The 19,884-nt window shown below is 49.2% G+C and overlaps 1 long non-coding RNA gene and 1 pseudogene across 1 annotated transcript in view; one reads left to right on the top strand and one right to left on the bottom strand.

The window, feature by feature from the left end:
• LOC137646765 (uncharacterized) overlaps window positions 1-19,884 on the top strand; it is a 119,504-nt gene that overhangs the window by 60,792 nt on the left and 38,828 nt on the right. The window lies entirely within an intron of this gene.
• On the bottom strand, window positions 189-307 carry LOC137647370 (5S ribosomal RNA; annotated as a pseudogene).

The raw sequence follows: 19,884 nt of genomic DNA, 5'->3' as shown, positions 1-19,884 counted from the left end.
CCGGAACTTGGGCCGCCCCACATGGAACTTATCCTGAGGCGACCGTTCGGAACTATAGACGGGTCAATGAGGAAAAGAGAACTAGGAAACGTTCCAAGGTAGGGCTGAAAGCTCTGCTTGACTGAAAACAGGTACTGCGACTCTCCTCAGTCTTGCCACAGTCAACTGAAGGGAAGGCTCGGAGGAGGTGGCAACAGAATCTGGCGTCCCCAGGAGGTCACCCATCCAAGTACCGACCAGAACCAACGTTGCTTAACCTCGCTGGACGGACGAGAAGCGGGGTTTCCAACGTGGTAGGGCCGTTGACTCAATATCATGGCTAGATACTCCATATGTTGAGGCAGAAGAAGAGAAGGCTCCTAGCAAAATACCATGAACCCCCACTCATGGTAAGCATCCGGAAGTTTGTCCCGGCGCTGAAGAAGGTCGAACCCGAGCCTACCGGAGTTGACCAGACCTCCAAAAGGCGAAGGGGGCAGAAGCCTGCACCTGAGCGGCCATGAGGAAAGCAGGGAGAGTTCTCTGGGGAAAAAAACCTGCGATGCCACGGCAGGATCGCCACACTGCATCTTAAGCAGGAATACCTGTAGTCTAGGCTGAATTCCACAAGCTTCCTGGAAGATGGATGGAATGGAAACTGAAAGTACCAGTCCTTCCGATCCAGGGCGTAAGGAGTCCTGTCGCCTCGTCACCAGTCTGATCGATTCTGCTGTTCCACGCTGGACGAAGTTTGTTCGACAAACTTGATCAGGGCTGAGAGGTCGACTACGGAACTCCCGTTTCAGATACTTCCTTACAAGAAAGGATCGACTGAAGAAGCCGGGGGTGAAGCCGTTGACGATCCTATGGAGGACCTTCTCCTAAGGCATGGATCATTCTGCCCAAACGGGCAAACTCTTGCCGACCCTATGGCATAGAGGTTCAGAGACACTGAATTCGCTGACAGAGACGGCAGGCGCGATATCCTTGGCTGATCACAGAGATCGTGCAGGAATGGGCATCGGGAAGCTGTCATCCGGATGAGTAACCTTAGACATCCTCCCAGCGTGAAACCTGCAAGGGGGGGTGCCAATCCTGGAGTTCGTGAACTCTGCCGCTCCCTCTAGGACTATGCCCCCTCCCCGGGGAGAGCCTCCCGTGCCATCTGTTCCTGACAGGAGGGAACTGCAATTGGACACCTTGTCTCAGTTGTTGTAGCCGGTCCGATAACTTAGGCCGACGTGGCTGAAAGAAAGAAGCGCTGGAGCCCTGCAGGGTCTGGAAGAAAGCACCTTGGAGGAGTGAAAACGGAAGTCGACTTCCTCCGCACAGCCGCTGTCTATGTCTCTGTCCTTGGGTCCAAACAAACTCTTCTCAAGGATGGAAGGGTGTCTGAGGTTGTCGACATCCACGGATGAGACACTCGAAAGGAAGCCCTCGGTCATTGCGTCCAAATGGTCCAACACCGAGCTTGCCCTCAAGTTCGATACTTGACGACGAAACGCCAAGGTGCTTGAGCCCGAGAGGAGGAAAGTACCCATGACCTTCCTGTAGCTTCCTTGAACAAAACCTCGGGTCGTAACCGAGGAGGGAAAGGACCTAGTAAGCCCCTTTCACGAGATGGAGAAGAGGAAGGGGTTAACAGTCACCCCTTGGCCGATGGAGGAAACTCGAACGGAAAGCCCCCCGCCAAAAACCCTTCCAGGGAATGACGGGGAAAGGCTAACCCAGGTTCTAGAAAGAAGAATGTTACTCAGACCTCCCTGAAGATTCTTCTTATTCTTGCATGTGCCATGCTCTGCGTTTACGGGGTGAGGCCGTGTTCTGGAAATACGCTCCAGAAGACTCGCCAGGCTGACCATGCTGCGAAACCCCAATGGGAATCGCGGTCGCAATCGCCCTGGCGCTCGCGCGAAGGTAAATCAATGATTTGCATGTGGGCGAACGTGGAAGCGCCCATGCGCGGGAACGCAGGAACGCAAACGAAGGTGAGCAAAGGAGCGCAGAAGGAGGGCGAGCAATAACCCATAGGCGAGCAATGGATATTGCAAGAATTAAGCCGACGTTCGCGCGACGGAACACCGTCGGTCCGCGCGACGGAACACCGTCGGTCCGCGCGACGGAACACCGTCGGTCCGCGCGACGGAACACCGTCGGTCCGCGCGACGGAACACCGTCGGTCCGCGCCACGGAACACCGTCGGTCCGCGCCACGGAACACCGTCGGTCCGCGCCACGGAACACCGTCGGTCCGCGCCACGGAACACCGTCGGTCCGCGCCACGGAACACCGTCGGTCCGCGCCACGGAACACCGTCGGTCCGCGCCACGGAACACCGTCGGTCCGCGCCACGGAACACCGTCGGTCCGCGCCACGGAACACCGTCGGTCCGCGCCACGGAACACCGTCGGTCCGCGCCACGGAACACCGTCGGTCCGCGCCACGGAACACCGTCGGTCCGCGCCACGGAACACCGTCGGTCCGCGCCACGGAACACCGTCGGTCCGCGCCACGGAACACCGTCGGTCCGCGCCACGGAACACGGTCGGTCCGCGCGACGGAACACCGTCGGTCCGCGCGACGGAACACCGTCCGTCCGCGCGACGGAACACCGTCCGTCCGCGCGACGGAACACCGTCCGTCCGCGCGACGGAACACCGTCCGTCCGCGCGACGGAACACCGTCCGTCCGCGCGACGGAACACCGTCCGTCCGCGCGATGGAATACCGTTGGTTCACGCGCGGTCACGCATGAGCGTAGGCGTGCAGGCACGTGGGCGTCCGGTCGCGCGGGCACGTGGGCGTGTGGCCGCGCAGGCACGTGGGCGCGCGGGTGAGCGCAGGCGGTCAGGAGACCGATGATGCATAGGCGGGCGATGGTGCGTTGACGAGCGATGGTGCGTTCTGGCAAGCGATGGCCCGTAGGCGAGTGAAGGCGCGTTGGCAAGCGATGGCGCGTCAGCAAGCGATGGCGCGTCGCCAAGCAACGGCGCGTTGGCGAGCGGTGGTACATTAACAAAAAGCTAGCGTGCAGGTGAAGAATCGCGCGGGCGCGTAGGCGCGTAGGCGATTGCCAACGCGAGAGAGACTAGTGATGGTTAGCACGCATCGCGCTAACAGAAGGCGGCAGGTGCATCAGGAAGGTGAGCACTGAAGCAAGCTGTTAATCAGGCGATCCTAGACGGTCAGAAAACCGTTGGCGCCCATTGGTGCGTGGCAAAGAAGGGCGCGCAGATGTGCGCTGGCGATTGAAGAAAGCTGGCGCACAGAAGGACAGAAGTAAAGGTGAGCGCTGGCGAGCAGGAGGAAGATCTACGGCAAGACTCAGCTACCGGAGATCGTGGTCCACAGCAGGCGAGCGCTAGATCGCTACTGATGGTGTTCAGGGGAAATGACACGCGTGGCAGATCGATGGCGATCGTTGACGCGTAGGAGATCGCTGACGAGCAGGTGAACGTTGACGCGTCTAAGGTCGCTGGCGAGCTGGTGAACGCTGGTGAGCAGAAGGCAACGCGTGGAAGCCTGTGCGTAGAAGAAGAGTCCTTGACCCAGACCTGAACCGAAGTTCTAGATCGCGAGGACGAACGTGGGCGCACAGGGCACGTAACAGGAACCAACAGGAACAGCAGAGATGATCATCATGAGAGCGCTGACGAACAGGAGAGCGCTGACGAACAGGAGAATGCTGGCGAACAGGAGAGCGCTAGCGATCAGGAAAGCGCTGATGAGCAGGAGAGCGCCTGTGCGCTAACACTGAGCAGGAGCAGGAGAGTGCCTGTGCGTTAACACTGAGCAGGAGAGAACACAGCAGAAGGGCGCGCAGGGGAACCCTGACACGCAAGGGAAGAACCCCCGTGGGAGGCAACCCTTTGCCCCGAAGGGATCCTTGTCCGTCGGGAGACTGATGTCCGTCGGGAGACTGATGTCCGTCGGGAAGACCGTTGTCCGTCGGGAAGACCGTTGTCTGTCGGGAAGACCGTTGTCCGTTAGGAAGACCGTTGCCCGTCGGAAGACGAGGTCAGACTGCTGTCCATCTGCACCAGGGGCGGAAGATCAAGAAGAAGGAGTTGTAGGCTGCATACGGAGATTCAAAAAGGCGCCTCTTAGCACCCTTATAGGGAGATGGGAGGCCCTTACGACGAGGCGGACGGTGAGCCTTACGGCGAAGGAGGCCAACAGCAACAACAGCAGAAGAATCCTCCGAAGAGGAGTCTCTATGAGTGTACTCTCTCGCGAACGAAAGAGAAACACTTCGTAGAAGAGACTGGTCAGCCAGTGACCTAAAAGGAGCGATCCTCCGAAGAGGGGCTCCTGCAGTTGCTCAGCCCCTTGAGCGAAACTGCAGGTGCGACCGCTCAGCACCAAGAGCATAGTCGCACGAAAAAAAGGCAAGAGAAGAACCCCCCAAAAGGGAAAAAACTCAAGCCTGGACAGGAAAAACTTCCCTCGGAAGGAAAGTTACACACCCAAGGAGGCGAGCCTCCTGAGAGATCTAAAATGAACTGGAGAGCTGTCAATCGTCACGGGAGTACTTCCAGTAGAAGGAGACACGCCCCTGACAAAAATCCAAAGGGGAGGCAGCAACAGCCGAATCCCCAGGCCTCAACAAGACGGCTCACACCGTTGCCATATTACAGAAACGAACTAGATTGGTAACTCTAAAAAAATAAAACAAAAATCATTAGTACACATTCATTCCCCCGGGAAGGCTCCGAAGAGGAATCCTGAGGGAAAGGAAAACAAGAATTACACAACAGGCACGTGCCCTCACAACCACTTACACTCACGGAAGGAGAGCTGTAACCAAAACAGAATTATAACAATTAATTATGTAATTATGTAATTTAAAAATGATATTTTCATAATAAAATAAATTTTTGAATATACTTACCCGCTGGTTATATAAAAGAGCTGAAGTCCCCTGACGCCCTGGCAGAAATTCAAATCTCACGCTATCGAAGATACGGCAGGTGTACCAACCACACCCTAGCGGTAGCTCAGGTGGAACAACACACCATCTCCAGTTCTTCCATGCCTCATAGCCATACCATAGGTAGTCTCTAGAGGGGAGGAGGGTGGATGTTAAATTTATATAACCAGCGGGTAAGTATATTCAAAAATCTATTTTATTATGAAAATATCATTTTTAAATATAAAACTTACCCGCTGGTTATATAAAAGAGCTGATTGACACCCCTTGGTGGCGGGTCAGAGACAGCTACATATAGAAAATTCACTTAAGGGTTACATACAATAAACTTAAGCGGTTCTCACCTGATAAGGAAGCTGACAGCAATGATACTCTGCCTCATTTCATCCGCTATCCTTAAGAGATCCAGTAATCCACTCGGGCTGAAAATCTCTAGGAGCTGTCAAACGGTACAACCACCTATAACATGACAGAACCTCAACCAATACCCTTGTTCCGGGTGCACTCAAGGAACAAATTGACCACCTAACCAAATCAAAGATTGCGGAAGATTGACGACCAATCTCCACAAACAACCGTAACAAACGAGTTCCAAGAGATAGAAAAGGGGTATTAGGAAAAAGGGAACGTAGTGGTAGATCATTCACCTACTATCGCATTTGCCGCTATAAAAGGACCCAACGTAAAAAAGTCCTCATAGCGAGTCTGAATATTTCTCAAATAATGGGATGCAAAAACAGACATACTTCTCCAAAATGTTGTATCCATCCGACTTTTCAGAGAACGGTTCTGTTTAAAGGCCACTGAAGTCACTACCGCTCTGACTTCATGTGTCTTGACTTTGAGAAGCCTCTGATCCGACTCATCACACTGAGCATGAGCTTCTCGAATCAACAATCTAATGAAAAAAGACATGGGCATCGAGGGTTTCCGAACTGCACACCACAGAGCGTCTGAGTTACCCCTCAGATTCTTAGTCCTGTCCACATAAAGCCGTAGCGCTCTAACTGGACAGAGTACCCTTTCTAATTCACCACCAGCCAAATCAGAAAGGTTAGAAATCTCGAAGGATTTGGGCCATGGCCGAAAAGGGTTTTCATTCTTGGCCAGAAACCCCAGTTGCAAAGAACAAATGGCTTTTCCATTTCGAAAACCAATGTTCCTGCTTAAAGCGTGTACCTCACTAACTCTTTTAGCAGTGGCAAGGGTAACCAGAAAAAGTGTTTTCAAGGTTAAATCCTTAAATGAAACCGAGTGTAAAGGCTCAAATCTGTCACTCATGAGAAATTTAAGGACAACATCCAAATTCCAGGCAAGGGGAGCTGTTTGAATCTTCTTGGTTGTATCAAAAGACCTAAGCAAATCTTGTAGATCCTTATTATTAGAAAGGTCTAGGTTCCTGTGTCTAAAAAACGTTGCCAACATACTCCTGTAACCTTTAATAGTAGATGACGAGAAGTTATGTTTAAATTTAAGGTCCAAGAAAAAATCTGCTCTTTGGGTAAGAGAGGTACTGGAAGAGGAAACCGCGTTAGTCCTACACCACTCCCTGAATAACTCCCACTTGGACTGATACACCTTGATGGTTGAAGACCTCCTTGCCCTCGCAATTGCCTTGGCTGCCTTCTTCGAAAATCCTCTAGCTCTAGCGAGTTTTTCGATAGTCTGAAGGCAGTCAGACGTAGAGCTCGGAGGTTTAGATGATTTCGGGCCAAGTGAGGTTGTCTGAGAAGATCGGGTCTCATGGGAAGGCTTCTCGGGAAATCCACCATCCATTCCAGTACCTCTGGAAACCAGCTCCTTGACGCCCAGAACGGAGCTATCAGTGTCATTCTGGTCTCTTCGTGGGAAATGAACTTCTGAATCACTTTGTAAAGAATCTTGAACGGAGGGAAAGCATAAACCTCCATGTGTGACCAGTTCATCAGAAAGGCGTCTATGTGCAAGGCTTCGGGATCCGGAACCGGAGAGCAGTAACACTCCAGCCTTTTGGTCTTTGCGGTGGCAAAGAGATCCACGAGAGGTCGACCCCATAACCGCCACAGACTCTTGCAGATGTCCGGGTGTAAAATCCACTCTGTGGAGAGAACCTGACCTTCCCTGCTGAGTATGTCTGCGCTCACATTGTTGACCCCCTGGATGAATCGAGTTAAAAGAGTCACCTTCCTTTCCTCTGCCCAAAGAAGAAGCAGTCTTGCAATCTCGTACAGAGGCCAAGAGTGGGTCCCGCCTTGTTTCACAATATAGGCCAGAGCGGTCGTGCTGTCCGCATTGACTTGGACCACTTTGCCCCTGATCTGCTTCTCGAAGCCTATGAGAGCCAGATGAATAGCCAAAAGCTCCTTCTGATTGATGTGGAGAGATGAATGCTCCACCGTCCAAGTCCCCGAAAGCTCCTTCTTCTCTAGAGTGGCTCCCCACCCCGAGTTGGAGGCGTCGGAACACAACACGAGGTCTGGGCTCTTCTGAAGTAAAGACAAGCCTTCTTTCAGTCTGGGCTCGTTGTACCACCATTGAAGATGAGACTTGATGGAAACCGAGATGGGAATGCAATCCCTGTCGAGGTTGTCCCCTTTCTTCCAATGGCAATGGAGATGAAACTGAAGAGGACGCAAGTGCAACCTCCCCAGTGTCACGAACTTCTCTAAAGATGAGAGAGTCCCCAGAAGGCTCATCCAATCTCTTACGGAGCAAAGATCTCTCTTCAGGAACGTTTGGACTTTTAGGAGGGCTGCCTGGATTCTCACCAACGACGGAAAAGCCCGAAAACTCTGACTGTGAATCTCCATCCCCAAATAAAGAATCTCCTGGGATGGAGTCAGTTGCGATTTTTTCGAGCTCACCAAGAGGCCCAGTTCTCTGGAGAGATCCAAAGTCATCTTGAGGTCCTTCAAACAACAATCAGCTGAGGAGGCTCTTATCAGCCAATCGTCCAGATACAGAGAGGCCCTGATTCCCCTCGAATGCAGCATGCTTGCCACATTCAGCATGATCTTGGTAAACAATAGAGGAGCCGTGCAGAGTCCGAAACAAAGAGCCCTGAACTGGAAGACCTTGTTTCCGTCCATGAACCTCAGATAACGCCTGCAGCTGGGATGAATCGGAAGGTGGAAATAGGCGTCCTGAAGATCTATAGAGACCATCCAATCGTCCTTCCTCACAGCCGCCAGAACTGTTTTCTGAGTCTCCATAGTGAACGTCGAATTTTGGACGTAACCATTTAGCACACTTACGTCCAGAACCGGTCTCCACTCCCCGGAACTCTTGGGTACTAGGAAAAGGCGGTTGTAAAACCCCGGAGACGTAACATCCTGCACCTCCTCTATTGCTTGCTTCTCTATTAAAAGAGACATCTGAAGACGCATGGCTTGCTTCTTGGGTCCCTCTCTGTATTTGGGCGAAAGATCCACCGGATCTGTGACTAAAGGAGGATATGCCAGGAAGGGGATCTTGTAACCCTCCTTTAACACTTGGACGGACCAGGGGTCCGCTCCATTTCTCTCCCAAGCCTCCCAGAAGTGAGTCAACCTGGCACCCACTGCTGTCTGAAGGAAAGGGCAGTCAGACTTTACCTCGGCCGGACTTGCCCCCTCTTCCCCATAGGTTTCCTTCCTTCTGGTTTGAAAGAGCCTCTTCCAGAGGACTTCCCACGAAAGGACTGAGGTCGAAAACCAGAAGAGGATTCCTTAGGCTTACGAGAGGAAAACGACGACGGCAAAACTTTCCTTGTCGTATTTGTAACCAAGTCATGCGTGGCCTTCTACGTGAGGGCAGTGGCCACTTCGCCTACCAACTTGCGGAAATAAGGTATTAGCCAAAGGTGCGAAAAGAAGGCCCGTTTTCTGGTAGGGAGACACTCCTGCAGAGAGAAAAGAGCACATCGTGGCCCTTTTCTTGAGGATTCCAGCCGTGAACAAGGCAGCAAGCTCGTTGGAGCCATCCCTCACACCTTTGTCCAAGCAGGACATCAAATGAACCAGTCCACTAGTGTCCGTTTCCGTCATATCAGAGACCCTCTTACTCAAAGCCCCCAGAGCCCAGTCTAAGAAATTAAACACCTCGAAGGCCCTGAACAGACCTTTAAGCAAATGATCGAACTCTGGAATGGACCACCAAATCTTCGTTTTTCTTAAGGCAGGACGACGAGAAGCATCAACTAAACTTGAAAAATCCCCTTGGGCAGACGAAGGAAAACTCAAGCCCAACACTTCACCTGTCTCGTACCACACACTAGATTTAGAGGCTAACCTAGCGGGTGGAAAGGCAAAGGCCGTCTTGCCAAAAGATTTCTTAGAGTCCAACCAGGAACCCATTAATTTCAAGGCCCGTTTAGAGGATCGAGAAAGAACCATCTTGGTATAAACTGGAACTTTGGTAGCTTTACCTAAGATGAACTCAGAAGGCGGAGAACGAGGGGCCACAGGAGTAAACTGATCCGGGAAAATTCCAGTAAGAATCAACATAAACTTGCGAAGATCCACAGCATGTTGATAATGCTTCTCCTCCTCATTCTCAGAGACTTCCACAATAGGATCATCCTCATCCGACTTTTCCTCAAGTTCGTCTTCTGGCAGTGCAGCAACTGCTGCAGCCTGAACCGAAGGAACAAAGTCTGGATGGGACTGCCTGTCAAAGCCAACATCTGCATCCACCTGACGGGGAGAAGTCGAAGTAGATTGACGCGAAACAGGGACGCGTAGACGATCTTCTTCAACTAACAACTGCCTAGACCGCTTAGGATCCGACTACTGTTGAACAGATTGACGCTTGGAATCAGAAGGCAACTGCCGAAGATCGCTGAGTGGACGCGTAGAGTCCAAACACTGTTGACGCGAACGATCAAAACTGTCAAGATGTCGACGCTGAGAATCGATGTTTTGACGCAACGCGTCCACAAGTTGTTGACGCGGGCGATCCACTACTTCAAAACGTTGACGCGTCTCATCCACTTGTCGACGCCAATGTTCTTCCACACGATCAGAAAGCGAAAACCGGTCAGCCAAACCTCTCTGACGCGACTCATCAAAACCAACTGGCGTTGGACACTATGAATGGGAGACCGCCTAAGCGATAACTCGTCAACACCAGAGACCATCGAACGCCTGTGCGATAACTGGTCTGACACCTGACGCCCAGACATACCGCCAACACCTGGTTGATAAGAATCCATCAACGACGAGAGTTGTTCCTTCATAGTCACCAGCATAGACCATTTAGGATCAACAGAACTCCCTAAAGGAATATTTGAACTAACGTCACCACGTATTTCGGGAGAAGAAAGCCAATCTGAAGGATTAGTAACAAGGTCTGAATCGGAGGGAATCATATCCACACGAACACGGTGATCTGGACGTTTAGCCGGAGTGCAAGTGATGGGAGAACGGAAACGTTCCGGTGAGTCCCACGAACTACATCCTGTCCGCACAGGCGATTCCTGACGCCGGGGGAAGGAATAGGATTAGGAACATTAACATTAGGTAAGGCTCTATCCACAGATCGTGAAGAACTACGCCTAACTCTATCTCTCTCTAGTCTCCTAACATAACGATCGTATGTTACAAAATCATCATCAGTTAAAGAAAGATACTCATTACATCTATCATCAAATGAACAAAATTTACCCCTACATTTCACACAAATATTATGAGGATCAATAGATCCTTTAGGAAGTCGAGTACGACACCCTTCACTAACACACCTATGCTGAGCAGGGGAGGAGTCGGCCATTTTGAATGGTTACGTGAAAGACCGACGAGCAAAAAATAAGGGAAATATTAATAAACATAATCTCAAACAAAAAGATTTCAAGACTAGAAACAAGTGAAAACAATTAACGATAGCTTGAACTCAGAAAAGAACGTTGTACATCACCAAACAACTTCCCAAGAGAGTAAAACCACGAGAGCGAACTTCTATATGTCAGCCAGCTATGATGGCAGAGAGAAGAACTGGAGATGGTGTGTTGTTCCACCTGAGCTACCGCTAGGGTGTGGTTGGTACACCTGCCGTATCTTCGATAGCGCGAGATTTGAATTTCTGCCAGGGCGTCAGGGGACTTCAGCTCTTTTATATAACCAGCGGGTAAGTTTTATATTAAAAAATGAATGAACACTAAAGAAAGAATGAAAACCCCGAAAGGAATCGTTCTACAAGTTGAAAAATTAACAAATACAATTAGATTCATAAACTAATTGAGACAAAACGTACGGCGTAGCAACCCCCCCACACGGGAAGGAAGCTACAAAAGGCGTAGTAACGTAGTAAAAGGGTGAACGATCTCAAGAGAGAGAGAGAGAAAGACCGAAGTCAAACTCGATCGCAACCCATAAAATTACACCGTGGAGGCCTAAAATGCCGAGGGCTCAACGGAGATATCGTACACTACACACACAACTCTGAAAAGGAAACTTACTGATTTCTATACTCAAATATATATACAAACATGAAAAAATGTTTACATATATACAGTATTGAGTAAAATAAAAGTAAGTGATTAAGTAAAGACAAAACAAACAATGGCTGCCAAGCAAGGACAAAGACAGAGACGTCTGTCCCAGTCCGAGCCAAAAGTGAAAGTGAGCTTCACCGGTGTGTGAGGGGGGGAGGTATAGCTAGCTACCACCCCCCCCCCCCCCCCCCCCCCCGCTAACTAGCGCGGGGGTAATACACCCTCGTTAAATTCTAATGGCTCGCCATTTCATCTACGCTAAGAGGTAAACCCAATGTAAATAGCGTGGTTTGTATTTCGGTTACGGAACAAATAAGAATTACGCACCAGGAATGCGCTCTCCTCCCCCACTGACACTCAGGGAAAGGGGGGAAGGTGGAGAACTGTAACAAAAACAGAATTATTACAATTATAATTATGTAATTCATCTAAGAATGTTCACTAATAGTAAGAACGAATGAACCCCGAAGGGAGGCGTTCTACACAGAAGCTGAAAAGTTAACAAATATAATTAGATTTGATTAAAAATAATTGAGACAAAATAAACGGAGTAGCAACTCAACCCGCAACGGGAAGAAAGCTACCGTAATAAGGGTGAACGACCTCAAGAGAGAGAGAGAGAGACCGTAGTCAACTAAACTCCCATGTTCCCTACGCTGATAGACCAAGTTCCCCGTAGGGAAGGAGGAACAGCGGAGAAACAGATAAATAAATAAAGTCCAGCGATGACGATTCCCCACGGCGCCCGCCGAAGGGAAGACCAAAGGACCAAGGGAGAGATCGCGACCCATGAAATGTCACCGTGGGGGCCTGGGACCACACAGAGATGTTGTCGTACAATTGAGTGGACTTCCTACACACACACACAGCACAAACACTGAAAAGGAAACTTACTGTATTTCTATACTCAAATATATACATAAACATATTTACATATATATTAAGTATAAGAAAAGTAAGTAATTAAGTTAAAGACAAAACATAAATGGCTGCCATGCGAGGACGGGACAGAGACGTCTGTACATCGTCCGAGCCAAAAGTGAAGTGAGGCAGCTCACCAGTGTGTGTGTGGGGGGGGAGGGGGGTAGCTAGCTACCCCTCCCCTACCCCCGTGATAACTAGCGCGGGGTTAGTTTAACCCTCGTTAAAATCTAATGGCTCGTCATTTCAACTACGCCGAAAGTAAACCCTATGTAAATAGCGTAGTTTGTATTTCGGTTACGGAACAACTCAATGTTGTCAGGTGTATGATGACAGAAGAGAATATGCAAGAATATGCCGGACTATTCGGTGTATATCTAGGCAAGGGGAAAATGAACCGTAACCCAAGCGAAGGATCCAATATAGTACTGTCTGGCCAGTAAAAGGATATTAAAGTACCGGTATGATACATTTACCCTTATTACTTTAGGTTTTCCAGGTCATAATAGGAGGGGTAAACCTACTTCCCCTAGTCAGATTAAAGTCCAGTAGTGTTAGGTGGTAAAATTATAGAACAATGCTATACAGTGAACCCTCGCTACTTCGCGGTTCGACCATCGCGGATTCACCACTTCGCGGATTTTTTCCATAACCCATATATATACAGTAATATATATATATATATATATATGTATATGTATGCATGTATTTATGTATATATGTAGGTATGTATATGTGTATACATATAAATATATATATATATATACACACACACACACACACACATATATATATATATATATATATATATATATATATATATATATACATATATATATATATATATATATATATATATATATATATATCTATATATCTAAAGTAGGAAGATGTGATGTAGTTCTAAGGGAAAAGTATGGGAAATATGTCTGGGTAATAAGCAAAGCTCTACCTCCAGTTTGTTTTTACATTATGATCAGAGATAAATGTAAACAAAACATTGGTTGCCATTTTTTATCGTGCTTTTTAGCATGTTTAGGAAATGTATGATATAAAATCACCTTTAATATTTGTGCCTGTTTTAGTTTAGGGTACTGTAGTACATGCATTAAGTGTTCTGTACATTAAAGGGTAGTTTGTTAACAGTACTACGTACAAGGGAAGGTTTTAAAAGTCTGAATATACATGTTGAATAAATAGGTAAATATGGTGTCACTACTTCGCGGATTTTCACCTATCGCGGCCGCGACTGGAACCTATCTACCGCGATAAACGAGGGTTCACTGTAAATGGTTTGCAGAAAATAAGACTTTATTAATGTAATTTATGGTGTTCTGAACGTTTCTGATAATGAATTCTGACGGAAATGTTTAATTTTTTAGTTATGGTGGGTTTACTACCATAACTGAAAAGCCATGACTTTGCGCTAGGTATCGTCAACAACTACGTTCAAACTCCCTTAAAATGTACTGTGTACCAGTCTAATTCTTTAAACTTTGTTGTTTCCGCTAGTCATCATAAGAAAAATTAAAAAACCATCATCGTAATAAAAAGGTTACTGCAATCAAAACAGTAACATTATTTGCAGCATTCATCATATAAAAAATACCTCCTTACTTAACTGAGCTAACAATTTATTGGATTTTGCTCTCCCGTAGCTAGCTACACTCTCAATTAAACAATATTTCATAGCTCCTATGTTCTGGTAGGCGGAGCATGTTTCACTATGCACGTTAACCCGTGGGCTAGTATTTCGCTCTCATCAATTACAGTATACAAACATAACAAAATGGTGAATACACACTTTGTAAGGACAACATCCTACAATGCTTGTAGCACTCTTTTCAGCATTGTATAAAATCTCTGAAAAATGTTATTTTCCTTAGTAAAATAAATTTTTGAATATACTTACCCGGTGATCATGTAGCTGCAGCTCTGCTGCCCGACAGAAAAAACCTACGGGCGGGATACGCCAGCGATCGCTATACAGGTGGGGGTGTACAACAACAGCGCCATCTGTCGAGTAGGTACTCCAGTACTTCTTGTCAACAAAGAACCAATTTTCTCCTCGGTCCACTGGGTCTCTATGGGGAGGAAGGGAGGGTCCTTTAATTCATGATCACCGGGTAAGTATATTCAAAAATTTATTTTACTAAGGAAAATAACATTTTTCAATATTAATCTTACCCGGTGATCATGTAGCTGATTCACACCCAGGGGGGTGGGTGGAGACCAGCATACATGTTAACATTAGAAGCTAAGTATCCCGTATTTCATTTTAGCAGTTATTCAAAATAACAGACATAAAATTAATAAGTACCTGGTAAGGAAGTCGACTTGAACCATTACTCTGCCTTTTTAAGTACGTCTTCCTTACTGAGCCTCGCCATCCTCTTAGGATGCTGAGCGACTCCTAGGTGCTGAAGTATGAAGGGCTGCAACCCATACTAAAGGACCTCATCACAACCTCTAATCTAGGCGCTTCTCAAGAAAGAATTTGACCACCCGCCAAATCAACCAGGATGCGAAAGGCTTCTTAGCCTTCCGTACAACCCAAAAACAACAATAAAAAGCATTTCAAGAGAAAGATTAAAAAAGGTTATGGGATTATGGGAATGTAGTGGTTGAGCCCTCACCTACTACTGCACTCGCTGCTACGAATGGTCCCAGGGTGTAGCAGTTCTCGTAAAGAGACTGGACATCTTTAAGGTAAAATGATGCGAACACTGACTTGCTTCTCCAATAGGTTGCATCCATTACACTCTGCAGAGATCTGTTTTGTTTGAAGGCCACTGAAGTAGCGACAGCTCTAACTTCATGTGTCCTTACCTTCAGCAAAGCATGGTCTTCCTCATTCAGATGAGAATGGGCTTCTCTAATCAAAACTCTGATGTAATAAGAAACTGCGTTCTTCGACATCGGTAAAGCAGGTTTCTTAATAGAACACCATAAAGCTTCTGATTGTCCTCGTAATGGCTTCGTACGTCTTAAATAGTACTTAAGAGCTCTTACTGGGCATAGTACTCTCTCTTGTTCGTTTCCAACCAAACTGGACAGACTTGGAATCTCGAACGATTTGGGCCAAGGACGAGAAGGGAGTTCATTTTTAGCTAAAAAACCAAGCTGTAAGGAACATGTAGCCGTTTCAGATGTAAATCCTATGTTCCTGCTGAAGGCGTGTATCTCACTGACTCTTTTAGCTGTTGCTAAGCAAACGAGGAAAAGAGTCTTCAAAGTGAGATCTTTAAAAGAGGCTGATTGAAGCGGTTCGAACCTTGCTGACATCAGGAACCTTAAAACCACGTCTAAGTTCCAACCTGGTGTGGCTAACCGACGCTCCTTTGAGGTCTCAAAAGACTTAAGGAGGTCCTGTAGATCCTTGTTGTTGGAAAGATGTAAGCCTCTGTGGCGGAAGACTGCTGCCAACATGCTTCTGTAACCTTTGATCGTAGGAGCTGATAGGGATCTTACCTTCCTTAGGTGTAAAAGGAAGTCAGCTATCTGCGTTACAGAGGTACTGGTTGAGGATACTGAATTCGCCTTGCACCACCTTCGGAAGACTTCCCATTTTGACTGGTAGACCTTGAGAGTGGATGTCCTCCTTGCTCTGGCAATCGCTCTGGCTGCCTCCTTCGAAAAGCCTCTAGCTCTTGAGAGTCTTTCGATAGTCTGAAGGCAGTCAGACGAAGAGCATGGAGGCTTGGGTGTACCTTCTTTACGTGCGGCTGACGCAGAAGGTCCACTCTTAGAGGAAGAGTCCTGGGAACGTCTACTAGCCATTGCAGTACCTCGGTGAACCATTCTCTCGCGGGCCAGAGGGGAGCAACCAACGTCAACCTTGTCCCTTCATGAGAGGCGAACTTCTGCAGTACCTTGTTGACAATCTTGAACGGGGGGAACGCATAAAGGTCTAGATGGGACCAATCCAGAAGAAAGGCATCTACGTGAACTGCTGCTGGGTCCGGAATCGGTGAGCAATAATTTGGGAGCCTCTTGGTCATCGAGGTAGCGAACAGATCTATGGTGGGCTGACCCCACAGGGCCCATAGTCTGTTGCAAACATTCTTGTGAAGGGTCCATTCTGTAGGGATGATCTGACCCTTCCGGCTGAGGCGGTCTGCCATGACATTCATGTCGCCTTGAATGAACCTTGTTACAAGCGATATCTTTCGATCTCTTGACCAGGTGAGGAGGTCCCTTGCGATCTCGAACAACGTCATCGAATGAGTCCCTCCTTGCTTGGAGATGTACGCCAAGGCTGTAGTGTTGTCGGAGTTCACCTCCACCACCTTGCCTAGAAGGAGGGACTTGAAGCTTCTCAAGGCCAGATGAACTGCCAGTAGCTCCTTGCAGTTGATGTGTAGTGCTCTTTGATCCGGATTCCACGTGCCCGAGCATTCCCGACCGTCCAGTGTCGCACCCCAGCCCGTGTCCGATGCGTCCGAGAAGAGAAGGTGGTCGGGGGTCTGAACAGCCAGTGGTAGACCTTCCTTGAGAAGAATGTTGTTCTTCCACCAAGTCAGTGCAGACTTCATCTCTTCGGATATAGGAACTGAGACCGCTTCTAGCGTCATGTCCTTTCTCCAGTGAGCAGCTAGGTGATACTGAAGGGGTCGGAGGTGGAGTCTCCCTAACGCGATGAACTGGTCCAGCGATGAAAGCGTCCCTATTAGACTCATCCACTGTCTGACTGAACATCGGTTCCTTTTCAGCATGCTCTGGATGCATTCTTGGGCTTGACTGATTCTGGGGGCCGACGGAAAAGCCCGAAAAGCTTGACTCTGAATCTCCATACCTAGATAGACTATAGTTTGGGATGGGACGAGTTGGGACTTTTCTATATTGACCAGGAGACCCAATTCCTTGGTCAGATCCATAGTCCATTTGAGATTCTCCAGACAGCGACGACTTGACGCAGCTCTTAAAAGCCAGTCGTCCAAATAGAGGGAGGCTCTGATGTCTGCTAAATGCAGGAATCTGGCAATATTCCGCATCAGTTTGGTAAACACTAGAGGTGCCGTGCTTAGGCCAAAGCACAGGGCTTGGAACTGGTAAACCACCTTCCCAAAGACGAACCTTAGGAAAGGTTGGGAATCTGAGTGGATGGGGACGTGAAAGTACGCGTCCTTTAGGTCTAACGAGACCATCCAGTCTTCCTTCCTGACCGATGCTAGCACCGACTTCGTCGTCTCCATGGTGAACGTCTGTTGGTGACAAAGACATTTAGAGCACTGACGTCCAGCACCGGTCTCCACCCTCCTGTCTTCTTCGCTACTAAGAAGAGACGGTTGTAGAAGCCCGGGGATTGATGGTCCCGGACTATGACTACCGCTCCCTTTTGTAGCAAGAGAGACACCTCTTGCTGTAAAGCTAGCCTCTTGTCCTCCTCTCTGTACCTGGGAGAGAGGTCGATGGGAGTTGTTGCTAGAGGGGGCTTGCGCAAGAATGGAATCCTGTACCCCTCTCTGAGCAACTTCACAGACTGTGCGTCTGCACCCCTGTTCTCCCAGGCCTGCCAGTAGTTCTTGAGCCTGGCTCCCACTGCTGTCTGGAGAAGATGGCAGTCAGACTCTGCCTTTTGAGGACTTGGAACCCTTCTTCTTTTTGCCACGTTGACTATCGGCACGGGTACCTCCTCTGCTGGAGGTTCTGCCACGAAAGGGCGGAATGAACCTAGACGCTGGTGTGTCCATCCTAGGTCTAGGCACGGAAGGTAAAGCTGTGACTTTACGTGCGGATGACGCCACCAGGTCATGGGTGTCTTTCTGGATCAACGAGGCGGCAATCCCCTTGATCAGCTCTTCAGGAAAGAGACACTTGGATAGCGGAGCAAACATCAGCTCTGACTTCTGACATGGTGTGATCCCCGCCGACAAGAAGGAGCAAAGGTGATCTCGCTTCTTAAGAACTCCAGACACGAAAGAAGCCGCAAGCTCGCCAGACCCATCCCGAATGGCTTTGTCCATGCATGACATGATGAGCATGGCAGAGTCCTTATCCGAAGGGGAGGTCTTTCTGCTCAACGCTCCCAAACACCAGTCCAGGAAGTTGAAGATCTCAAACGCACGGAAAACTCCCTTCAAAAGATGGTCCATGTCCGAAAAGCTCCAGCAAATCTTGGAGCGTCTCATAGCCAGTCTGCGGGGAGAGTCTACCAGACTTGAGAAGTCGCCCTGGGCAGAGGCAGGAACTCCCAAGCCGAGAACTTCTCCCGTGGCATACCAGACGCTAGATTTGGAAGCAAGCTTGGTCGGGGGAAAGATGAAGGATGTCTTCCCAAGTTGCTTCTTGGCCTGCAACCACTCTCCCAGTACCCTTAAAGCTCTCTTGGAAGAGCGCGCGAGTACGAGCTTCGTAAAGGCAGGAGCTGCTGACTGCATGCCTAAAGCGAACTCAGAGGGAGGTGAGCGTGGGGCTGCAGACATAAACTGGTCCGGATACAACTCCTTAAACAGGGCAAGGACTTTCCTAAAGTCTAAGGAGGGAGGCGTAATCTTGGGTTCATCTATGTCGGAGTGTTGATCGTCCAAATGCGCAGCTTCGTCGTCATCAGAGATTCCTTCATCCGAATGCTGAGGAGGAAGCGGCAAAGGAGGAGAAGAAAGCTGAACGGCTGAATCCGGCAGCACGGGTGCATGCGTAGCTGCACTGGATCCACCATCATGCCGCTGCTGGTCAGTCTGAGAGCTGGCAACAACAAAAGCGGAGTGGTGGTGCGTGGTGGGGACTGCCGTGGGTTGCGGAGACTGCCGCATTGCGTCAAAACACGGCAGCTTGACAGCACCTTCCCACTGCTGATGCGGTAGCTCACGCATGTCAACAGAGGGTGCCGCACGTCGGCTAACGTCAACATGCGTCTGGCAGGGTCGACTGCGCATCGGTGGTGGAGCTCTCACAGCCGGAGTGTGGGAGCAGGCAGCCGCAGTGTCAGCTGAGCGCACAACCGTGGCAGGTTGTAGGTTAACGGGTGCAGCGTCAACCTTCTCAGCACGATACTCCTGCATGAAGGAAGCTAGCTGAGTCTGCATAGACTGCAGCAAAGACCACTTAGGGTCTACAGCGGTTGGTGCGGCAACAGATGGAGTGATTGCCTGCTGCGGAACCACTCTACCTCTCTTGGGAGGTGTGCAGTCTTCGGAAGACTGCGGCGAGTCCGAACTGACCCAGTGGCTACACCTGGGCCGTTGGACTCGCTCGGAAGGGACCTTGCGCTTGAGAGGTCGTGAGACCTTGGTCCAGCGTTTCTGACGAGAAACTTCTTCCGCAGACGAGGAATGAATGGGCTCACTCGTCTGTTTGTGGGTGGGACGATCTCTGCAAGATACGTCCGCAACCACTGAGGGTACATCTGTACGCTGATCAAGGCCTGTCGAACCCTTTGGTCCTTCGACATTGCTTCTCCCCTGGGCTTGGGAGCTTGCAAGAGGTCCCGGACTGGGAGGACGACTGGCACGAACAGATGCACCCTCATGCGTAACACTGACACTTTTCACAGCACTTGCACTCACTACACTTCCCACTGCACTTTTCTCCTTCAACTCTTTGACGTCGGCCAAGAGTTGATTGCGGTCATTCGCTAATGACTCAACTCTGTCACCAAGAGCCTGA

Source organism: Palaemon carinicauda, chromosome 9 (genome assembly GCF_036898095.1).
Source record: "Palaemon carinicauda isolate YSFRI2023 chromosome 9, ASM3689809v2, whole genome shotgun sequence".
Classification (NCBI taxonomy): Eukaryota; Metazoa; Arthropoda; class Malacostraca; order Decapoda; family Palaemonidae; genus Palaemon; species Palaemon carinicauda.
Note: the sequence above shows the minus strand (reverse complement) of the source record. Positions and strands in the feature narration are given on the sequence as shown.